This window comes from Stenella coeruleoalba, assembly GCF_951394435.1.
Source record: "Stenella coeruleoalba genome assembly, chromosome: 10".
NCBI lineage: Eukaryota > Metazoa > Chordata > Mammalia > Artiodactyla > Delphinidae > Stenella > Stenella coeruleoalba.
In genome coordinates this window covers 85,574,664-85,596,380 of record NC_137156.1, presented here as the reverse complement: position 1 = coordinate 85,596,380, position 21,717 = coordinate 85,574,664, and the positions used below count along the sequence as shown (strand labels likewise).

Here is a 21,717-nt window from a genome sequence, read left to right as displayed (position 1 = left end):
TCTCTAATTGGATCCATGTGACTGGAGTGTGCATATAATTACTTCAGAATGTATTCGGTGTGGTGTGGGTGTGAAGCATCTGATTCTTGTCACCTTTTCAACATGGAATTAGCACTTATGTAGATCGAACCTGAGCTTAGGAACTCAGGCAGAGTCTTCTGGTCTCTCATCGGACGGGTCGGATTTCCACGCTTCCAGACTTACTCCTTCTGCCAAGTGCCCGCTCCATACGAGCTGATTTCCTTGGCTTTAAACGTCTTCGAAGGGAATAGCGTTGTCTGCTGTAGGCTGTGTTGAATCATGGTTTGAGACAAGGTAGAACGCACACTACTCGGCACTGCCCTCCTTGAAGGCAGGGAGCCCATCTTTTTCATCATCGTGTCCCCAAGGTACTTGACCTTTTTTTTTTTTTTTGGAAACCGTCAGTGAAGGTTTGAGGGATGGAGAGATGGAAGGGGTCCACGTGTATACACACACAAGCGTACACAGCCACTTTCTCCTGCTCATGGGACATATGGTAGCATTGACTCAATTTCTGTCTTCCTGTTTGGAAGTTAAGACTTTATATTTTTTAATTGCCCGGAGCTTCACTTGGATGTTACTTGAAGCTGAGGTTGACTGGGAGGTCCCAGACATATCATGTGAGAAGACAGCTCTAAGGAAAGGAAGCTGTGAATCCATGTTAGTCTACCTTAGCACGCAGAACTATTAATTCCACTGTTCAGTGCTTTTCCAAAGTAGAAAGTATATATAAAACCTTTTTTTTTCAGTTTACTGTTTTTAAACTGTTTCCTGTGTATTTCATATGCTGAGTGTCCACCCACAGAAGGAAAGAAACCTCAAAAGTAATAGGTGATAGTAAGGGTCACTTCCATCAGGAAAACCAGATTATTTTGGTTGTTTTAATAAAAGTGACCCAGTGAAAGAATTTTGAATTTTATTTTTCACTTAAGCAGTTACACGTATAATTTCATGTATTTCTTGAAATATTGAACCTTAGGAAGCCCACTGATTGAATTAGATGTGTATCTTTATACCAGCAACATTTTATCCATTTAGAGCTTAGTAAACACAGAAAACAGTGTACGAATGTTTGTGTGTATCACGTTCCACCCTAAAAACCATGAGAGGTTTCCAGAGATGAGATTATATATGTTTTAGCCAAAACTTGCAACTGTCCTTTTAAAATCACTTTAGAGTTTCTGTGGCAGACACAGAAGGACTAAAAGATGCTTATAACTTACTGGTTTAGAAGAGCTTGAAAAACAGAATGGTGGGCGGTAAGAATTCATTTGGAGCCATTGGACCAAATGTGGCTTCTTTTGTTTCCAGTGAGCATAGATTTAGATGTCTGGAGACCAATCTTAGCGCTCGCTTTATAATCTCTTAGAATGCCTTTGTAAGTAAACAAACAAACAAACTAGACCTTAGATAGCTTTTGAAGAAAAGGTTCTAGGCTGTTGTCCTTTGCTCGACTTGCCTTTGGTATCCTGAGGTTGATGCTGTTCGTTGACTGCAGAGGGATCGAATTACATCTTTATCCATAGGCAGAGCAGGAGGCCATTCGCTGAAAAATGCCAACTGATGCACTTAAGGTATTTGTTGTAACCTTGTCAGCCATTGTGGAGCCTGCACAGATTTCCTGTGACACAGAAAGCTCTCCCTGTTTAGATGCACCATGCTCAGTTTCATTCTAAAAGGTTATGTATCTGGAGTCAGGTAGTAGATTAGCAAGGAGGCGAATAGGAGAAGAATAGCCCTTTTCATGTCTTAAGGTGCATTCGAAAGTAAATGGATCTCAGAGGCAGTCTAATTCTAGGAGAATCAGTTTGTTGGATTTCTCGTTTTATGGTCCTTATGTGTCTGCACAAAAGTTGGACTTAATCTTCATTTATACTACCTGCCAGCATTCGAATAAGGATCAGAAAAGTATTTAGATTCCACTGTGAACCTTAGTCTGGATATAAAAACAGGCTGACTTTTCCAACTGTTCATGCAAAGAAGAAGCAACTATGAAATTATATGCTACGTGCTTAACCTCTTGGACCTCTCAGGTTCTATTACCTGGGAGGTTCCTAGGCATGGCTGGGTTAAAACAGATTCTAGTCAGCACATTTTAACCGAACGTAGCAAATTTGGCAAATGAGTACCTTAGGTTAAAGATATGTCAGAAACTTAACCAACTTAAAAAATTGATCACTAGAAATTCAATTATTAGTTAGCCAGCTTTGTATATAAGGACTTATAATGAGTGTTTTTACCCTCTGAGGGTTTATTTTAAAATCTCGTGTGATATTACTGTTGAAATAGAGGAAGATGGTTAAAAAAAAAAAAAAAAAGCTGTCACTATCGAAATATGTTCTCACTTACACAGTGAGTTGTCATTTGTCTCAGGAGTCCCTTGGAGAAGTTTCATCCCTTACTCACCAAGGGCATTTGTGAAATGGATCTCTTTCGAAGCTCTCCCTTGATTTCTACGTGATATTCCCCACCACATCCCACCCCCGGTGCTCCTGGACCTGTAGCGTAGGTTACCAGCTTTAAGGATTCTTTCTGAAAGGACTTGCGGAGTGCTCTGTGTAAAAATTCATCCGGCCACGGTGATATCGTGAGAGTTTTGGTGTGTTTCTCAAGTTGCGAGTCGTCTCCCGATCACGACTGGGCCGCGTGTTTCCATGCCATGTGGAAGACCTCCCCCGCCCCCTTGCATCCTCCGGGCTCCCATGAGCCGCCGCCGCAGCAGCAGCTCTGGGGTTTGGTGAGCTGCAATCTGTTCAGGAGATAAATCATGTGCTTGGCCCGACACTCCTACTCTCCTCTTTAATTTGTCTTACACAAGGAAAATTATAATTAAATCATTCAGGGTAAACCCTTGAGTGTAGAGAAGGGAAAAAAAAAAAACACACTTTGGTAAAGATTGCCAGTAGAAACCCACTTCCCCGTTGCGCAGGGTAGAGACATGTATCAATATTCAGCACCGTCAGGGGAGGAGCGGCCCATGTGATTTGCGAGGCAGTTGCCAACGCTCACATCAAGGCTTGTTAAGATCCTGTCCCTGTGCAATCACGGACCTTCCGCGTCGTTAGAATTCGGCACTGGCGCCATGCTTCGTGCTTTGATTTCCTCCTGAGAATTTAATGAATGTTTATTGTGCTGATTTTATGTATATATTATATGTGTATATATTATATATACCTGTAGTATGTATATATTCGTTGGCGCGATAAACCTACCTCTGTCGTCAGGGCCTGAGAGAAGCGTGGTGGGAATGAAGTTCAAAAGGCAGGAGCTAAAGAGAGCTACAGAGGGAAGCAGGCACATTCATACCTCTTACTGTCATTTAATTCCACGGGACCAGGGCGTCATGACTTCTTTGGTAAATAGACAAAACTCCGACCCCCGGGATACCTGTAAACACGAAGATAACTATCTCGTTTCCGTAACTCGTCTGACTATCTCGCTTTAGGAAATTCCAAGTTTTGGTGTGGGTAAACAAAATCAACGGCGTGCAAATGAAACATTTATTAAAATGCTAAATTTAGTAAAGCCCTTTGAGCTTCTAGGATCAAAGCAGCTATGTAAATACAAATAGCAATTACTACTTAAGTAATTGCCTGAATTAAAATTCTATCACATTATATCATGGTGCACTAGGGAAAGGGCAGGGAACTCTCATTTAATCCATTTTTTTCTCTGTGCCAAGCAGCTGGCTAAACTCTTACCTTTGGAGGGATGTCTCATTTTAGCCACGTGACTGCTGGGAAACAGCAGGGTTTATTATACCCATTTTACAGGTGAGGAAGTTGAACCATCAAGATTTAAATAAGTGACCTGGGGTCACAGAACTCGTTAGTGGCATAGCCGAGATTGAAATTCAAGTCTCTCTTTTACTTCATAAAACAGCACTTAGAGATTCCATTCAGTATAGAAGTGAACACTTACTTATGACAAACTAAAATCAGTGCTCCTAAAAGAAATTTTGAAAATTCAATTCAACAACACGTGTATTGACTTAAAATCCTAGAGTTCCCTCTGTTAAGGTGGATACAGATAGTTCCTAGGCGTCTCGCGAAGGGAGGGTGGGTGGAGAGGATTTGCAGAATGTAAATCATTTACGGTCTGAAATGGCACATAAAGAACAAAAATGGACCCCATGCAGGATTTGCACACAGGCAGATGCAAAACAAGCCTCTCCCTCCTTTCAGTGTGTCCTGACTTTCCTTCCTGCCTTATAAATCTTGCGTTTCCTCATTGAACACATCATCTGGTCTCTATTCTGTTTCAGCTGTCCTTCTGTAGTCCATGTCAGAGGTAGGCCTTTTTTCTGATCCTCCCCAGCTTTTTGCTTTTAGTTCAACCACCATTAGTAGATGTTTTATAACTTGAATGTGTCTCAGATGCATAGCTCTTCTAAATATTTGTTCCAAGGTTTTCCTTAAGCATTTGGTGAAAGGGTTCTTTAAACTCTGGAGAGGTCCCAGGTTGTGCGGCCTCTTCTTGCTTTGAGGCTGTCATATTCTCAGAATCAGGTGACCCACGTAGGGCACCTCTCTCTCTCTCTCTCTCTCTCTCTCTCTCTCTCTCTCTGAGGCCTAACCTGCCTTCTGTCCCCGCAAGTTACCTTCCTTTTCCTTCTCATCTGTTGACACAGCCCTGTGTATTCCAACTGCTTGCGATTTCCACACTTCCCAGCTGGCAGCTGCCTTCAAATAACCCCTGAAGGTTTTTGCTTGGCTCGTGGACTTTCAGACAGTTTCACTTGATTCACAGTCTCTGTTTTTGATTTGTGGCCTCTTGACATATTGCCGTGGATTTGACTATATAACAATAACATTTGTGTTGACCAGCCCTTCTGTTTTCAAAAGGCAAGGGACTCTGAGTCGTGGACATGCTTGGTGTTTCGTTTCCCTTTCTTTCTTTTTTTTTTTTTTTTTTAACTAAATCCTCTGTTGATGAATAAATATTGGTGCTCTTGGTTTCCTCACTAACATTCTAGAAGCTTGGTTTCAGAACTCTTCTGGTTACACAAGCATTTAGCTTTTGCATATTTTCATATTCATATTTAGGGCCTGTGGAGCCAGAAATTTAAGTAGTAAGCTCTAGGTCCTGTGACTCTGAATAGGTCTTCCTCATTTCAACCTTTTTTTTTTTTTTTTTTTGTAGTTTGAAAATCAGATCATTTCTTTTGTATTTCTTTTGATTCGAAGCACTGGAGCAAACTAGCGACCCCAAATCTTCCCTCCCTGTTAGATTCTTTTGGAGAACCTGCAGTCACGTTGTCCCAAATTGTCCTCAGAATTCTCACTGCTACTTCTTGCCCATATAGTTTGAGGCGTTTGATCTATTACACAGGTCAGCAAATTATGGCCTACCGGCCCACTTCTTATTTTGTAAATAAAGTTTTATTGGAACACAGTGAGGCTTATTCATTTACACAAAGTCTATGGCTGCTTTCACACTACAATGGCTGGCTTGCACACCATCGTAAAGCAATTATACCCCAATAAAGATGTTTTTAAAAAAAAAAAAACAATGGCTGGCTTGAGTAGTCACAGCAGAAAGCATATAGCCCACCAAGAGTAAAACTTTTACCATCTGGCCATTTACAGAAAAAGCTGGCCGACTCCAGCGTTAACCATCAGACCAGTGTTTCCCAGATTGCCTGATGATAATGTCACAGGTATTTGTTAAAACATAACTGCCTCCTAGGCCTCTCCTGTGAAGATTCCATTGGTCTGAGATGGGCTGCGGGGATTTTCTGTTTGTCGTGCCTACCCTAGATTCTTGCTCCTCGAAGCCTGTAGATCAGCAACTTCAGCACCACGTGGGGGCTTGTTAGAAATGCAGACTCTCAGGCCCCACCTTGGATCTTCTGAATCAGGGTCTGCATTTTAACCCAGTCCCCGGGGCCTTGACGTGCCCATTCAAGCTTGAGAAGCACTGCAGGTTAGCATGCTCAGTTGACCTGGGTGTGGGCGCTGCTGGAAAGAACAGAGTTTTCCCCCCACATTTTGATGATGCTCCCAGACACGTTCAGTCCACAGAACCAGTGGTTTGCCATTCCGGTGTGAGCCAGCAGGGTACAGGTACTGCTACTGCTGGAAGGAATCAGAAGCTGGCATATGATGATGATGATCAGGCAGCTAACTTTTATTGAACTGTTACTTTGTGCCAGCCGCAATGCATAAAGGACTTGACAGAAGCGTTAATAGTGATTTTCCCATTGTATCCTCACGACAACCCTGTGGGATCCTGTTCTCTTTGTACAGGTAGTGTTGGGCCCAGAGGAAATTTATAACCTGCATGAGCCAACCAGCTAGTTAGGGACCAGGCAGGGACTGGAACCAGGGTGCCCCTGAGCCTAAAGTCCTTGCAGTGGCTGCCACATTCTGCTGGTTCCCAGATGGGAACCACTCTGCTCATCAGAACCACCTGGACTCCACCCCAGACTCTGGGTTACAGCCTCCAGGGGACAGAGCTTGGGGATCAGAACCAGACCGTAACCTTCCAAGGTTGGGCCATAATTAGGGAGAAGCCCCACGCGTTTCTCTGCGGCCCGTTCTTCTCCCCTGCCGCATCTTTTTGCGAAGAGGGAAGGCAGGGCGCTGCACACAGGTGATGAGAAGTGGAGAATATAGAAAGCAGGCGGGGCATGTCCTGTCAGGTGTTGTAGGGACAAGAAAGAGACAAGGGTGCAGCCAATAGCAGAGGCCTACACTCAGGTGCTGCTTTCTGCCCCAAAGCAGACCCTTGGCAGCGTCGGCTGTCCCACGTGTATCTGCAAGGGAAGTCACCTGTTTAGGACAAAACTGTGCCTGCTTATGTCGGAAAGACGCTCCTGGGGACATATCAACATTTCATGCCCCAAAGAGCTACTGGGTGTGTGGCGATCATCGCGTTTAGAAGAGCTGTGATCAGTTTCCTCTTTCTGCTTGAAACCAGTTGCTTCTGGGTTTTAGAAGTAGAAGGAAAGCTTCTCTTAGGGTGGTGTGCCATGGTGCCGTGTCACCTCCCGTCATTCCACACATTCAGGGAGGGCAAAGGGAGGACACCTTGAAAATACTGCCACATCCTGGGGGATCAATTTATGGATTTTCTTGACTGTTCCCTTCATGGGGTGATGAAAAGAGAAACCCAACCGTTATTTTCAAACAGCTGTTATGTCTTATCTCAATAAAATGCCTTTTACCATAGCACAGCATCATTAGACCCTATAAATCTTTTTCTATTTATTGTGTTTAAATGATAAATACTTTCCAATAAAATGACATCATGGGTCTGGAGAGTCACATTTGTTTTACAAGTTTCTCTTAAATTCGGTTGATTTTCATTTTTTTCCTCCCTTGGGATACTGCCTAATATGAATCTCAACCATGGGCCATTTCATGTCCAATGTCCCAGATTTCTCATGAAAAATCAGCTTTGAACCCCCATTTTCTTTCATCATGGAGGTTAGTCATTCTTTTCTGATGAGTTGCTCTTGCCGATAGGGTTTTTTCCACCCTCTCCCTTGGTTGGCACCCAGGTATTCCATAGGTGCTCGCGCTTGTGTGGAAACACCTAATGTACGTTAGCTTTCTTAACGTTTATTCCATACCAAGGGTGGAAAGGAAAGCACACGACAGAAGAACGGTGAGGACCCGTCTTTGGGGAGCTCTGATGGCATAGCCTGTTGTACTGGCTTTTGCCCTTTTACCTGTAAGAGAGTCTGGTTGAAATGTACACTTTACCCCTTGGACCAACTGGATAGAAAATTTTCTCTGGTGGCTGTGGATCCATCCAAAAGTGGGAAGGGAGGCCAAGGGTCAACGGAACGCTGTGTGACTTGGAAAACTCCTAGTGGCCTTCTCGCTTCAGTGACAGCTAGGAGTCCCGTGTTTTTCAGCCAGCGATGGGGCCCGGTGAGGAGGAACCTATCCAAGAGGCTGAAATGGAAGGCACGTCCTTTTTTTCAAGATTTACCAAGATGCCATTTTGCACCAGGGCCACCTGGCAGCCTGGCTCTGCGGCCCTTTCCAAGGGAGGCACCACTGTGCAGACCTGCTCGCTCGGGTGATACAAGTGAGTGGCCACACGTGCACGGCCGTCCTCACTTTCTTTCTTCCACCCCGCTTTGTGATCCGTCAAGGCCCAAGTATATTACAAAGCATATTCTCCTCATTAAAACAATAGTGGAAGCTCACAAAGGGAAATTGTTAATATGTGTTCCAGCTTGTCATTTCTGCCTGTGTGAATAAAGCAGATAACCGTTCCTCTGGGAAACTATTTCGGGAATTGAGCAACAGATACGCTAGCCAGAGAATTCTCCTAACTGTAATTTTCCTTTTTGTGTGTACTCAGAAATAACATCCTGCTGGGCTCCTCCGTGCCTCTGCACAGACAGAGCACAATTGCCACGGCCCAGGTGGTGTGACTACGGGACAGTCCCCTGGGCACATGTCGCCAGGACTTGTACAGCTTGTTCAGTGTCTTCGTCCATATGGCAGCGTGTCCCATTCACAGAAAGGCGCCGGGGCTGTGCCTGGTGGGTACCATGGTCAGTGTAGTGTGAAGAGAAGCCCTCCACTCCCAGCGGCCTCTGTGGTGCAGTTTGCTTAATGGCAGGTCTGAGTTATCGCGTACACGCGCGCGCACACGTGCACACACACGCTCAACTAAGAAATTGCAGAACAGTCTTGCTGGTTTCCTTCCCACGTAACCCCCCCTCCTTTTATTTTTTTAGAAGCCAGTGGTTAACCCAGCAGGTATAATTCAGGTCCGTGAAACATACCTGGTTCATAGAAAGTCATTTACACATACACACACACCTTTCTGGGTGGTTGTTCGTGAATTAACTCAATTTAAGTATGACGTGCCTGTCCTAGAATTCGTCTATAAACTCTGCAGTTTCTGTTTCTTTTCTCTCTCTCGCTCTCTCTCTCTCTCTCTCTCTCTCTCTCTCTCTCTCTCTCTCTCTTTTTTTGTATTGTGAGAACTTACTTTCATTGTACAGTTTGGGTGGCTGGGCTAGTGGTTTTAGTCTTTACATCTTAAAAAAGAGAAAGGGAAAAGGAAAAGCAAATCATTACCAGCCTTAGAAATCTGAGAGTAAGGCATTCCTTGGAGGGCTAGAACTGAAAAGGGAGAATCTAGAAAACAGATTTCCCAGTGAAGAAGGTGAAAAACAGGAACATTTTAAAAGGCACTTTGGAAATTTTACCAGAAGGCAAAGCCTTCTCCATTTATATCCCCAAATGTTGTTCTGCTTTTGTGTAACTACTTGGATTCTCGTTTGGTAAACAAACAGACCCCATAGCAACTGTAGCTGATGTATTTGTACTACCTGTAAGACTTCCCTAAACAAATGGGCACACTTTTATGACCTTCAGATTTCAATTCCTTTTATAGTCTTCAGGGAAATCAGTCAAATGGCAAGTTGATCTTCCTTTCCTTTCCCTTTCTTTTTCTCTTTCTCTTTCTTTCTTTTTTTCCTTTTTTAAAAAAAATATGTTGAGGTCTGTCTTTGAAGGATCTGTTCTGTGTGTGTATTTTACATCCTGGCTGTGAATGTTGAGTTTGAAGGTGTATTATGGCAAAAGGAAAGAGAAACCTAAAGTGTGTGTGTAAATGATGTGGTATTTGCTTTCAAGAGGGGCTATTTTAGTCATCTGGTGGAATTTCAGGTTATACATCCAAAAGGCTAAAAAACTCCACTGAAATGATTACTTATAGACCTTCAACTTGGACAGGCATCTCTGGCTTCGTGTCTCCTTTTTTATATCTGAAATATTGATGGTAACATTCTGGTATACATGAGCCCCTATATTCAACTTACATTTTTCCGTATGAGTCATATTTACGACGAGAACAAGATGTCTCCGTGTTAAAGATCAGTGTGAGAAATAAATGGCAGCTTACTTTAATTAGAAAAAAAAAAAGACACCAAGAGCTGGAATAATCCAGTAGTGTTTGAATAAATTAGAGGATTGTACAGACAGAAGTAAGAGAAACTTAACAAGGATAAATGGGGAAGTTGTCCAGAGTTCAACAAAAAAAAAAGCCTGCCTTTGCAGGACAGAAGTCACCAGACAGTACTGAGGCAGGTCCGCTTATTCTGCAAAACTTCACTAACCCCGTCCCAGGTGTCCTAGGCTTCGAGGGATAGAACCATGAGCTTGACAGAGTCTGACCTCGTGGAGCTGATGTTGCAGTGGAAGAGAAATAGAACAAACAAATAATCACGTAATAAAAAGACAGATAGGGGGCTTCCCTGGTGGCGCAGTGGTTGAGAGTCCGCCTGCCGATGCAGGGGACACGGGTTCGTGCCCCGGTCCGGGAAGGTCCCACGTGCCGTGGAGCGGCTGGGCCCGTGAGCCATGACCGCTGAGCCTGCGCGTCCGGAGCCTGTGCTCCGCGACGGGAGAGGCCACAACAGTGAGAGGCCCGCGTACCGCCAAAAAAAAAAAAAAAAAGACAGATAGAATTAAGATCTGAAGACAAAAAAAAAAGTGAAGCAGGAAGAGCGGGGCTAAGGTCACTGTTTGGATAAATGGGTTTGGCAAAGCCTCTCTGAGGAAGTGACCCTTGAACAGACATGAAGAAGTCAGGGAAGAGCTCTCCAGGCGGAGGGCACAGCAGAAGCAGAGGACCTTGAGGCATGTTTTGCTAGATCATGGCTCTTACCTCGATTAGTGCGGGGGCGGCTTTGTTGTTTAGCGGTTAGGAGTGTGGACTCAAACCAGATGGCCTGCATTCCAGGGCAGGCGGCCCACTCCACGTACTTAATCTTGGTGTGCCTCAGTGCGCCCTCTGTGAAACGGGTCTGTTACCAAGCCTGGCCTCATAGATGAAATGAGTTCGTACACATTTTAGTCTCTGGCACACAGGCAGTGCTCCGTGGATATTAAATGATTATTGATGATTTAATTAATTAAATGTTAATGACTCTTGTTTATTGTTAAAGTCATTTATTCATTCAAGCCGCCTTTATTGAGCATTTACATACTAATAACTCTGTAGATTCTGGGAATTAAAAGATGACTCGAACGTAGGTCTTTCCCTTAAGGAGCTCACAGTCTAGAGAGACAAACACAGAGGCAGACACTTGCCAACGCAGTGTAAATAATGCAGTGATACGAAGATAGGCAAAATGTGATGGAGTGTATAGTTTGTTGAACACGAGCCCTGGTGGAATATCGTCACGTCTGCATTTCCACACAGCCCCCACGTTTGCCTCAGGTGAGCTTTTTGGATGCAGTGGACTCCAGGAAGGAAAGGTTCCGTGTCCCTTGTCGATTGCCACATCCCGGTCATCTAGCACAGCCAGCCTGGCGTGCGGTTGGTGCTGCATTTCACTGCAGAGACCGCGTGTTCAAAACATAGTGAATTTAGGAATTTAATAAGGCTCAGGAACTCGTTAATAGTAGTAGCTACCCGTTGGCCACGGATGCTGTAGAAGTACCTGGTTAGTCTTTGTTGATACTGATACTTATGTGCTCCAAACAGGAGGGGAAATGTGGATTTCTGGTTACATTGATTCTCAGTCTTTAGCTTGCATCAGAATCATCTGGAGGACTGGCTAAACGGCAGATTGCTGGACCCTAGTCTTACTGTTTCTGACTCGGTAAGTTGGGGTGAGGCCTAAGAATGTGCATCCCTGACAAGTTCCCAGCGACCGAACTCTGAGAACCAGTGCTGTAGGACCTCCCAACATCTGTCCTGACTCCATGGCCTTCTTCCCCTCCTCCGATTCAAAGTGACAGAGGAGGGATCTTGATAACTATTATTCACTAGTCTTTCGGACAGTCTGGGTCCAGTGCCAAGACTCAACATTTCAAAGAGAACAGGTCTTGAGACTGTGACCCAATGTGAACTATTTCATGGAACAAAATTCATTTTAAAATTTCCTGATGTTGGCCTTTAAATCATTTGTAAGTACTCTGGCTCTTTCTAAGTTTTTTTTTTTTTTTTATGTATGAAATTGCTTTTTGTGCTTTAGTCACCTGCCTTCTTCTCATCCTATTCCTTTTAGCATTGAGCTTCAATTGATACGCAAAGGCCCAGATCAAATATTACAGAATTTTATGTTCCAGCCGTCTGTTCAATTCTCTCTCTTTCCCCTCAACTGGGGAATTGGGCAGAACTCTTCTGGAGAGGATGAGCACTTAGTCACAGTCTATACCAATGACCTCCAGATGTGTTTGATTAGTCACCCCGTGAATATTAAAACTTTTGAGTATGCACCCCTACTAAAGATACTTTTAATCAATTATGTACATGCTTAATATAGTACCTGTAGTATAAAAATTAAAGAGTAAGAAGGTGAGAAATGTATACACGTAGGTACACAAGTATCTATTCATACAAAAGCTCTAATATTAACACATGCATACAGAAGTGGTAATATTATCCCAGCGCCCTCCCACGGATCTTCTTACGCATTCCAGTTTATAGACTCTGATCTAGGAACCCAACACGACGCTTAAGCACAAAGTAGGTGTTTCGTAAAACATGCGGCGGGACTTCCCTGGCGGTCCAGTGGTTAAGACTCCGCGCTTCCACTGCAGGTGGTGCGGGTTCGATCCCTGGTCAGGGACCTAAGATCACACGTGCCATGTGGCATGGCCAGAAAAAGCCCCCCAGTAACCAAAACAAACAAACAAAAATGCTGAATCAAAGGCAGAGAAGAGTTTAATCCAGTGACCATGAATGAAGCATCTTGTACTGCTGAGACATAAAAGGAATGACATAAAGTAGGAAGTAATTCTTAGGAAACATAAATGCAAGTGCCTAATGGTTTTGAGCCACTTTATTTCTCTAAGTCCCTCGTCCCTTCACCTCCTGCTTCCTGATCTGGCCCTCACGCTTCTGTTACGTGATTCTTCTGGTTCTGGAGTATGCTTGTGCTGACTTCCACAGAGTGTCAGGGGCAGGGCTTAAATGAGAAGAATTAGTGTTGGAACTTTCATTTATGCTCTTTGGTTTTCCGGGTCTTGTTGTTTCCTCTAACATATGGACAGGGTTCCACACAGACCTTGTGACTCACCAGTGCAAACACTCGCATGGACATAATGCGCATGCCTGCCTAATGGTGTTAATATCTTTTGGATTAGTGGTCCCTATGTCTGTATTGACACAGTTGCTCACAGCCCCTCTTTGGAAAGCATTCTGTTTTCTTAACAAGATCCCAGTGTTAATGCTGCCAGTGGGAAACTCTCACTGACAACCTCAGCATAGCGATCGCCCTTATGGGTGTCAGAAACAAAAGCTGGACCTCTGCCTCTTCTTGTCCTTTTCCTTTATGTATCCCTTCACTTGTCACCATTGCAAACAGGCATTCGGCCTTTGTCATCACCCGCTCTGTGTTGGTGATGGATCAGAACACACCGACCAGCCCACAGGTACTCCCCCTCTCCTTCTCTGCTCCGTTGTCTTGCTGTGCCACAGGCTTCTGAGAATCAAGATTGCATGTTTTGCCCAGTGAATCTGAAAAGGGAGGTGGAGCCAGATTGGAGGGGATGGTGAAGAGAGTAACTGCCAGACTTATGACCTGTCATCATGGCCCCCAACCTCAAGTTCTTACCATTGGTGAAGCAGCTGATTTACCATCGATAGTCTACACATAGGACGCTCCCTGGTCCTAAAGGATAGGGTCTAGTCCTCGAAGCATCCGACACACTGCCCTGTGCTCTCGTGGCTTTTGTGGGTCTTTGTCCCATCAGTCAAGGATAATTCTGAGGCTCTTCCTTCCCTATTGAAAATTCAAATTAAAGAGACTTAACCACTGGGTCACTGTCGACTCAGGAAGTAAACCCAGTTACAGACTGCCTCTCCTTGAGGACTCCTTCACGCACTTTTGTTTTCTGAAAGTTTAGTCATTTGAATGTGTGCCCCACTGTCATGAGGTTTGCCGTATCTGCTTAGATGACTATTGTAATTTATATTATTTTCTTTAAATCAAGTCATTTTTAATTTAAATAAAATAAGCCTCATCCTTAGACATGATATCTGTGAAACCAGAAGTTGCAGATGCTAGATATATTTTTGGCTAATACAAATTAAAGTAAATCTGCCGGTTTGTAGAAATACGCATTCTTGTTCTTCCTGACATCGTGTGGGCCACCGTTGAGTCCGTGTATATCACCTATTGGGATATTTTGGTAGGATTTCCCTCTCTTTACTGAGGAGGGGCCTTGACTGCCTATGGTACTATGCCAAGTGGATTGAAACCCTGCTGTCATGATACCCCCTGGTTTCCTAGAAAAGCCCACGTGCGTCACTCCCCTTCCTAAAAAAGTTAATTCAAGATCCTACTTATTCACACGTACATCCTCTCCTCCCAGGTTCAGGGATGCCATGAAGGCTTAGAGGATACCCAAGGCAGCCCTAGAGTCTGGGACCTGTGAAGCTTTGAGTTGTTGTCAAACCCAGATTCAGCAGTGTACTCCGGGGTACTACTGATCCGTAGAGTACCTGGCAAACACTGTTCACTGGCCAAGTCACTCAGTAGATCCGTGCTAATGTGAAACTGGTGTTTGCTGAATAGAAACAGGAGATGATGGCCTCTTCCCGGTGCTAGCTTCCTTTAGTCTTAGCTGTTTCATTATATTAAAAAAAAAAAAAAGACTTGCATATACTTCTTAAATAACTTTGGGCCAGTGAGAGTTTTCATGAGTTTGTACCTATTGCTTGGTGAGGTTGCCCAGTGTCTCCGCTTTCCATATTTATCCATCCCCAGTTTGCTTTTCACCCCACAGTTAATAGAGAAGACAGCTCACGTGTGTTTCTGTAAGTACGCTCACTTTTAGGTCAGATCCGGAACAGGGAACTCTCAAGCTCCTTAGAGCTCCAGGGTCCAACAGCAGCAGCGTTATCCAGGCGTGTGCTACACATGCGTAGTCTTGGGTCCCACCCTAGAACTGCTGGATTAGAATCTGCATGTTAAAAAGATCTCCAGGTGATTTACAGCTATAAGAGAATTTGAGAAGCATTAGTCTTTGATTAGCAATGGAAAAAGGCAGAGTGAGCATCCTTACCTATAGACAGTTTTAATCCTTTTATCCCACGCAACAATCTTTGAGTCATTCCCTTGCCATCTTCAACGTTTGCCATACCTGCATATACATATTACAAGTTTTTACGTTTTCTTGAAACTGATTAACTTAAACAGGGTTTATAAAAAGCTACCCCTGAGAAGTCACAGATCTGATGTCAAAATTGTTTTCCAGTCTACCCGAGCGTGAATCCATAACTACGAAAGCGAGGGTATTTTTATGTAACTCAGAGTCACCCAGCTCACCACGTTAGTTGCCCATGCCCTAATGGGGTCCATTGTAGAAAGGTGACGCTGTATTTCTTTCAGGATAATTTGTATTTCCGGGGGGGGGGGGAAACGGACGTAAACAGTTAATAGGTTGTATTTCAGATGTGAAGTTACTTAAGGTAGCCCTCACGTCTCGAGGCACAATATTGAGAGCAGATAATAACAATAATCTCCATCATTGTTTAAAAGCACAAATCTGGCACTTAACAGACTAATTCACAGTCACTCCAGTTGCAAGTTTTCCTCATGAATATCATATCACAAGGGAATGTGAAATCCTCTAATTAAACATGATTTGAAAAGCAGCAGAAAATTGAGATGATGAATGTTCTGGGGAAGGAGAGTCAAGGATTCACTGCGTGGGAGAGGGAAGGGGAGAAGCATGTGTGTGCATCTCCCAGTTTGCAGAGGACTCCATCTTTCCTTGCTCTAGAGTAGGCCCTTTAATGGGCTTTAGTAAAACACCCGTCTCTTGGCGGTGAGATTATAGAGCTGATTGCCAACTTGCTTTGGAAACCTGATTAATAAACACCTAAGGATGGAGTATTTCTGAAATGAGCACAGATTAAGGCAGCGTGCTGGAAATGTAAGGCCAAAGTCATGTCCCACCTCTTCAGTATAAAAGAAGCAGCCCATTTGCTTCTTGAAGTGTTTTCAGTGAAAGTTAAAGGAGAAAGGTCATTTTCACAAAGGCACCAGGAAAAAAGACACAATGCTTGAGTCACCCTTTCCCCTGTTCGCACGTATCATTTGCACTTTTCCAAGGCAAGTGTAGGACCTTTCCCCCCGGATGCTACCGTATAACACCTGAAGAAACTTGACCTGTCCTTTTATTTACTGCAAGAGACTGGGATTTGACTCCTGGCTGGTTTTGAGGAGTTATACTCTAGTATGAAAAGTATTCAAACAATAAACTCTAAGATGGAAAATTGTGCTCGATATATAAGTAATCATCTCTTCTGCTCTTGTGAATCTGCGTTGTTCTTTTTTATATGGTCATCTGTGATCAAGTTCCAAAGCCAGCTCAACTAGTTTGGTTTCATTCAAGTAGACTTACTGTACATATCAGAAACACTTGATATCAATTCGTTCTTGAAAATTTAGTGTAAAAGCATCTGAAGTCTGATGATATTTTATTTTCAGTTATCACTTCATCACTCGAAATCAAATTCAGGCTCCCATATTCAAACCTAAGAAATTGGGTACGTTACTTAAAATCTTACTGAGAGTAGGTTATGGTAGCAAAGTAGAAGTCAGGGAGATGTGATAAGAACTAAAAAGTAAAGAGAAAAGAGAAAGAAGGAAAGTAGGATCGCTTTTGTGTAAGTTGTCGTTAAAGAATTAAAGCAAAAGAAAGAAAAAGGTTTAAAACGGCAGTGGCTTCCGCTGACGTGTGCTCTCGTTATGATCACGGTTTAGTGGAAAGTACTTTTTATTAATAGGTAGCCCTGAAACTGTGTTTGAAGAGAACACCTTGCTGGAAACCTGAGGTATCTGGAATAGTTTCGTGTTTTGGGCTAGGAATGAGCATCTCCTGGTCACCAAAATCATAGGCTGTGATGGATCTGAGCGGGGAAGATTCCACGGCTGACAGTGTTACGGGGTGGGCACAAAGACGCGTGTGCGCATGGACATGAGACCAAAGAATTGGAAAGCAGACAGACAGACAAGGAGAGACTTGAGCCAGAGACAGGCACAGACGTGGCTTGTCAGAGAACTGGTGTTCATCATTAGTATCCTGGCTGCCTGCCTCAGGGTCAGCATTGCACTAACGTTGGCTGGATGGATGAAAAGCCAACATGGTGGGAAAGAGGCAGGTGGCCAGTGGGCAAAGGGGGTTAGGTGTGATTTTTTGGTGTATGTATCTGCGGGGGGTGGGGAACGGTTTAGAAGAAGAGAGCTTCCTGCCCACCCCCCCAGCAGAGGTAAGGGCGTGGATCTCATTCATTCCTTTAACCCATTCTCATTAAGCACCTACTCCTTCTTCATCTTGTCAATAACAAGGTATGTCATTTGTGCCACACCCTCTCTCATCTGCATAACTGGTAGAAGTTTGGTGGAGGCGTTCCCAACTGGGAGAAGCAGCACAGGTCATCCTGTGTGATCCCCTTTGGTTTTCAAATGAATTGGAGGGCAGGGCAGTTAAATGACTTGCAGGTTCCTGGTTTTTAGCGCATCTATAATGCAGAATGAGGTTTTCATTCACCTGGCACCCACCCCTCCCCATAAAGAAATATTACTGACCTTCAATAAAAGGGTAAGTTACACTCCATTTATTTGTTAGGCAGAGAGATACACCAAGTACATTCTGAAAAGACTTTTCAGCACACAAAGGAGCAACAGGATCTGGAAAATAAAAACTGTCCCTCGGCACTCATTCCTTAAAATGTTCAGTTGCTCAAGTTTTATTTTTATTAAAAATTTATCGCTGCCCCCCCAATCAAACTTCAAAACTTACTTTATAACAATGTGATTTCAAGAGTTATTTTATATTTTGAGTATAAATTCTTTTGAGAATGGGAGTAGTACATCTGGGGAAAAGAAATCCAGCAAAAGTGAAGCAAAAAAAAAAAAGAGAGAGAAAAGAAAAAAAACGCCTCCAATCTTTACATTTATGTTCATTTGGCTTTTGGCAAAGGTGCCAACACAGCACAGTTCATCTGGAGTAGAACAGTCTTTTCATCAAATGGTGCTGGGACAACGTGCAAAAGAATGAAGTTGGACACCTACCTCACACAAAATACAGAAATTAACTCAAAATTGATTAAATTGTGAGTGCGAAAGCTCTTGCAAGAGAACATAGGAATAAGTCTTTATTAGTTTGGCTCAGTCAGTGGTTTCTTAGATGCGACACCAAAAGCGCAGGGAAGCAAAGGGGGAAAAGAAAAAGATTGGACTTAATCAAAATTTCAAACTTTTGTGCTTCAAAGCATACCATCGAGAAACTGAAAAGACAGTCCACAAAATGGGAATCAGTGTTTGCAAATCATATATCTCATAATGGACTTGCGTGCAGAAAATACATGCATGAAAAAAACGTTTGCAGTCCACAATAAAAAGAACCCAGTGTTTTTTAATGGGCAAAGGATCTGAATAGACATTTCTCTAAAGAAGACACACAGATGACCAATAAGCACATGAGAAGATGCTCTGCATCATTCATCTTTAAACAGACACAGATCAAAAGTACAAAAAGGTACCAATTTACATCCGCTGGGATGGCTAAGATGAAGACAGACACCTCGTGCTGGCAAGGATGTGGAGAAATTGGAACCCTCAAACAGTGCTGCCCCTCTCCATCAAACTTCGAGACTTATTTTAAACAATGTGATTTCAAAAGTTATTTTGAAAAAATAGTAGTGCAGCTGCTTTGGAAATAGTCTGCTAATATGTTAACCACGGAATGACCACAGGACCCAACAATTCTATTCCTAGTTATATACCCCAAATTATTGAAAACTTATACTCAAACAGGTACATGTACCTGTATTTTCGTATCACCACTCTTCACAATAGCCAAAATGTAGAAACCTCCCAACTGTTGATCAGCAGATGAATGGATAAACAAGATGTGTTAGATACATGAAGTGGAATAGTATTCAGCCATAAAAAAGGAAATGAAGCACTGACACATGCTACAGTGTGGATGAACCTCCAAAACATGTTGTTAAGTGAAAGAAGCCAGACACATAAGACCACATGTTATGCGATTCCATTTGTATGAAATGTTCAGAATAGACAAACGTCTGGAAACAGAAGGTCGATTAGTGGTTGGCAGGGACTAGGGGAGTGACTGCTAATGGGTCCAGGGTTTCTTTTTGGTGTGATATAAAATGTTCTAACATTACACTGTGGTGGTGGTTTTACAACCCCGTGAATATTGCATTATATACTTTGTATACACCATTGAGTTATGTACTTTATTCATATATTTATGGCCGCACCCTGTGGCTTGCGGTATCTTACTTCCCCGAGCAGGAATTGAACCCAGGCCCTCACAGTGAAAGTGCCGAGGACCACGCTAACCACTGGACGGCGCTAAGCGCCGAACCGCCAGGGAATTCCCTGAATTATGTACTTCAAATGAATGAGTTGTATGGGATACGAATTGTACCTCATTGAAGCTTAGAAAAATGTATTCCATCAATGGGAGCCGTTAGAGAATGCCCAGCAGTCTTCCGTAACTTAATATATCAAACAAGATGCTAGTGAAATGGAATACAATTTATAATTTGGGGTTGATGGGTGGGGGGCAAGGGGAGAAGTTATAAACCCTAATGGGCACAGATGTAGCCTTTTGTTACAGATGAATCAGAAATTGAGCAAACAAACAGAGGGCAAATTTGGAAAAGGGAAAAAACAAATAGGACGAGACTTAGAAGGCAGACGTGAGAACGTAGGTCAGGACACAGGAAAAGCTGGAGGCGTGCCTTTAGGAGAAAAGAAAATTGGCATTGAGGTACAGCGAGGCGTCTGTGCTTTTCTTGTTTCTTCAGATTCTTTTCCATTGTAGTTTATTACAAGATATTGAATATAGTTCCCTGTGCTGTACAGGAGATCCTTGTTGATTATTTATTTTATATATAGTAGTGTGTATGTCAATCCCAAACTCCTAATTTGTCCTCTCCCCTCCCTTTCCCCTTCGGTAACCATAAGTTTGTTTTCTATATCTGTGAGTCTGTTTCTGTTTTGTAAATAAGTTCATTTGTATCATTTTTGTTTTTAGATTCCACATATAAATGATATCATATGAAATTTGCCTTTCTCTGTCAGACTTAGTTCACTTAGTATGATAATCTCTAGGTCTATCCATGTTGCTGCAGATGACAATATTTCATTCTTTTTTGTGTACGTATACCACACAAGGAAGAAGTTTATCCTTCTCATCTGTCGATGGACACTTAGATTTCTTCGATGTCTTGGCTCTTGGGGTGCATGTATTTTTTTGACTTAGAGTTTCCCTCAGCTATCTGCCCAGGAGTGGGGTTGCTGGACCATATGTAACTCTATTTTTAGTTTTTTAAGGAAACTCCATACTGTTTTCCGTAGTGGCTACACCAGTCTACGTTCCCAGCGGTGCAGGAGGGTTCCCTTTTCTCTGAGGTGTCTGTGCTTTTCCTCTCCTTCAAAGATGATTCTCTTGGTTACTACCGCAGGGAAAATCAGCTTACAGGACCAAGAGCATAGGGCCACTAAAGTCTACAGGCTGCAGTAAGAAGCTGTTCTTAGTTTTAGCAGTGATTCTAGTTCAAGTTTTGGCTGAGTAATGCACTTGGGAAGGGAGTAGTGAATAGTCGCCGCTGAGAAACCATAACCATTATGTAAAATCTTCTCAAAGGCCAGAGTCAGTGTTGAAATTAAGGCTCTGGCTGGTATACTTTGATATAGGAAGAATAAATACCAAAACAAGTCTTAAATAAATGTCAGTGACACCATTACATCATACTGAATAATACAGAGTGTATTTAGTATTAGGTAATGTCAGGAATTATTACCTGTTTTTGTGTAGTTATACTTTTCATGGCAAGTTGGTTCTTCCTAACCTGAAATGCTGTCACTGTTTCGTGTTAATAAATATATCGATTTTTTACATACCAAGGGTCATCAGGAGAAATTTAGATCATGGGGCTTTTCTTGAGTGTGGACTATCTGCGTTTTAAATATTTGGACTAAAGGTAAATAATAGAAGGTGCGAATGCTCTCTTCTCAAGTGCATTGGCATCATTCTGGGCTGTACCTTCAAGACATTTTTTAAAAGGCAAGCATTAACTTAGTGTATATCCACACAGACATTAAATAGAATAATATTATTGTCTGTATGAGTCTGTCTCGCATTTATTGAGCCCATGTTCTGTGTTAGGTACCGAGTGGGCAGAGATGAGCTAGTTGTGATTCCCTGTCCCTAAAACTTTTCAACCTGGGAGTTCATAGTAAAAAATAGTTTATTAAACAATTGACCCTAAAGTTTTGAAGTTTAATTTTGGGGCAAGCATGTTGAAATCCCTTTAAAATCAAATACATCTATTTATTCATCCATTTATTCAGCATTTATTCAGCACTGATCTTGGCGGCTTTCCAGAAGTTATACTCCTCACACGGGTGAGCTACCCGTAACCAGTATATGTAAATGATTGGGCTCACGGGCTTTATCTGACTGTCAGATGTTGAGATGGTCATTTTTCCATCAAGTTTCATCCTGGAAATGAAATTCTAAATTCATTCAAGTTTAACAATTCCTGTACTCATTTTTTTTTTTTTTTTTAAATTTCCCATCTTGTCCCTTTTGGCAAGTCCTGAAAGGCAGTAAGGGTATAAAGGCTTGTTCCACTTCTCTGATGAAACAGAAAAGTTCCCATTCAGGGGTACAGCCGGTGGGGTCTAACGATGCTTCATCCGGAATGACTGAAAGGCCAGAA

General features: G+C 42.8%; 1 protein-coding gene across 16 annotated transcripts in view; it reads left to right on the top strand.

The window, feature by feature from the left end:
• The window catches only part of FOXP1 (forkhead box P1), a 598,032-nt gene that overhangs the window by 514,043 nt on the left and 62,272 nt on the right, over window positions 1-21,717 (top strand). The window lies entirely within an intron of this gene.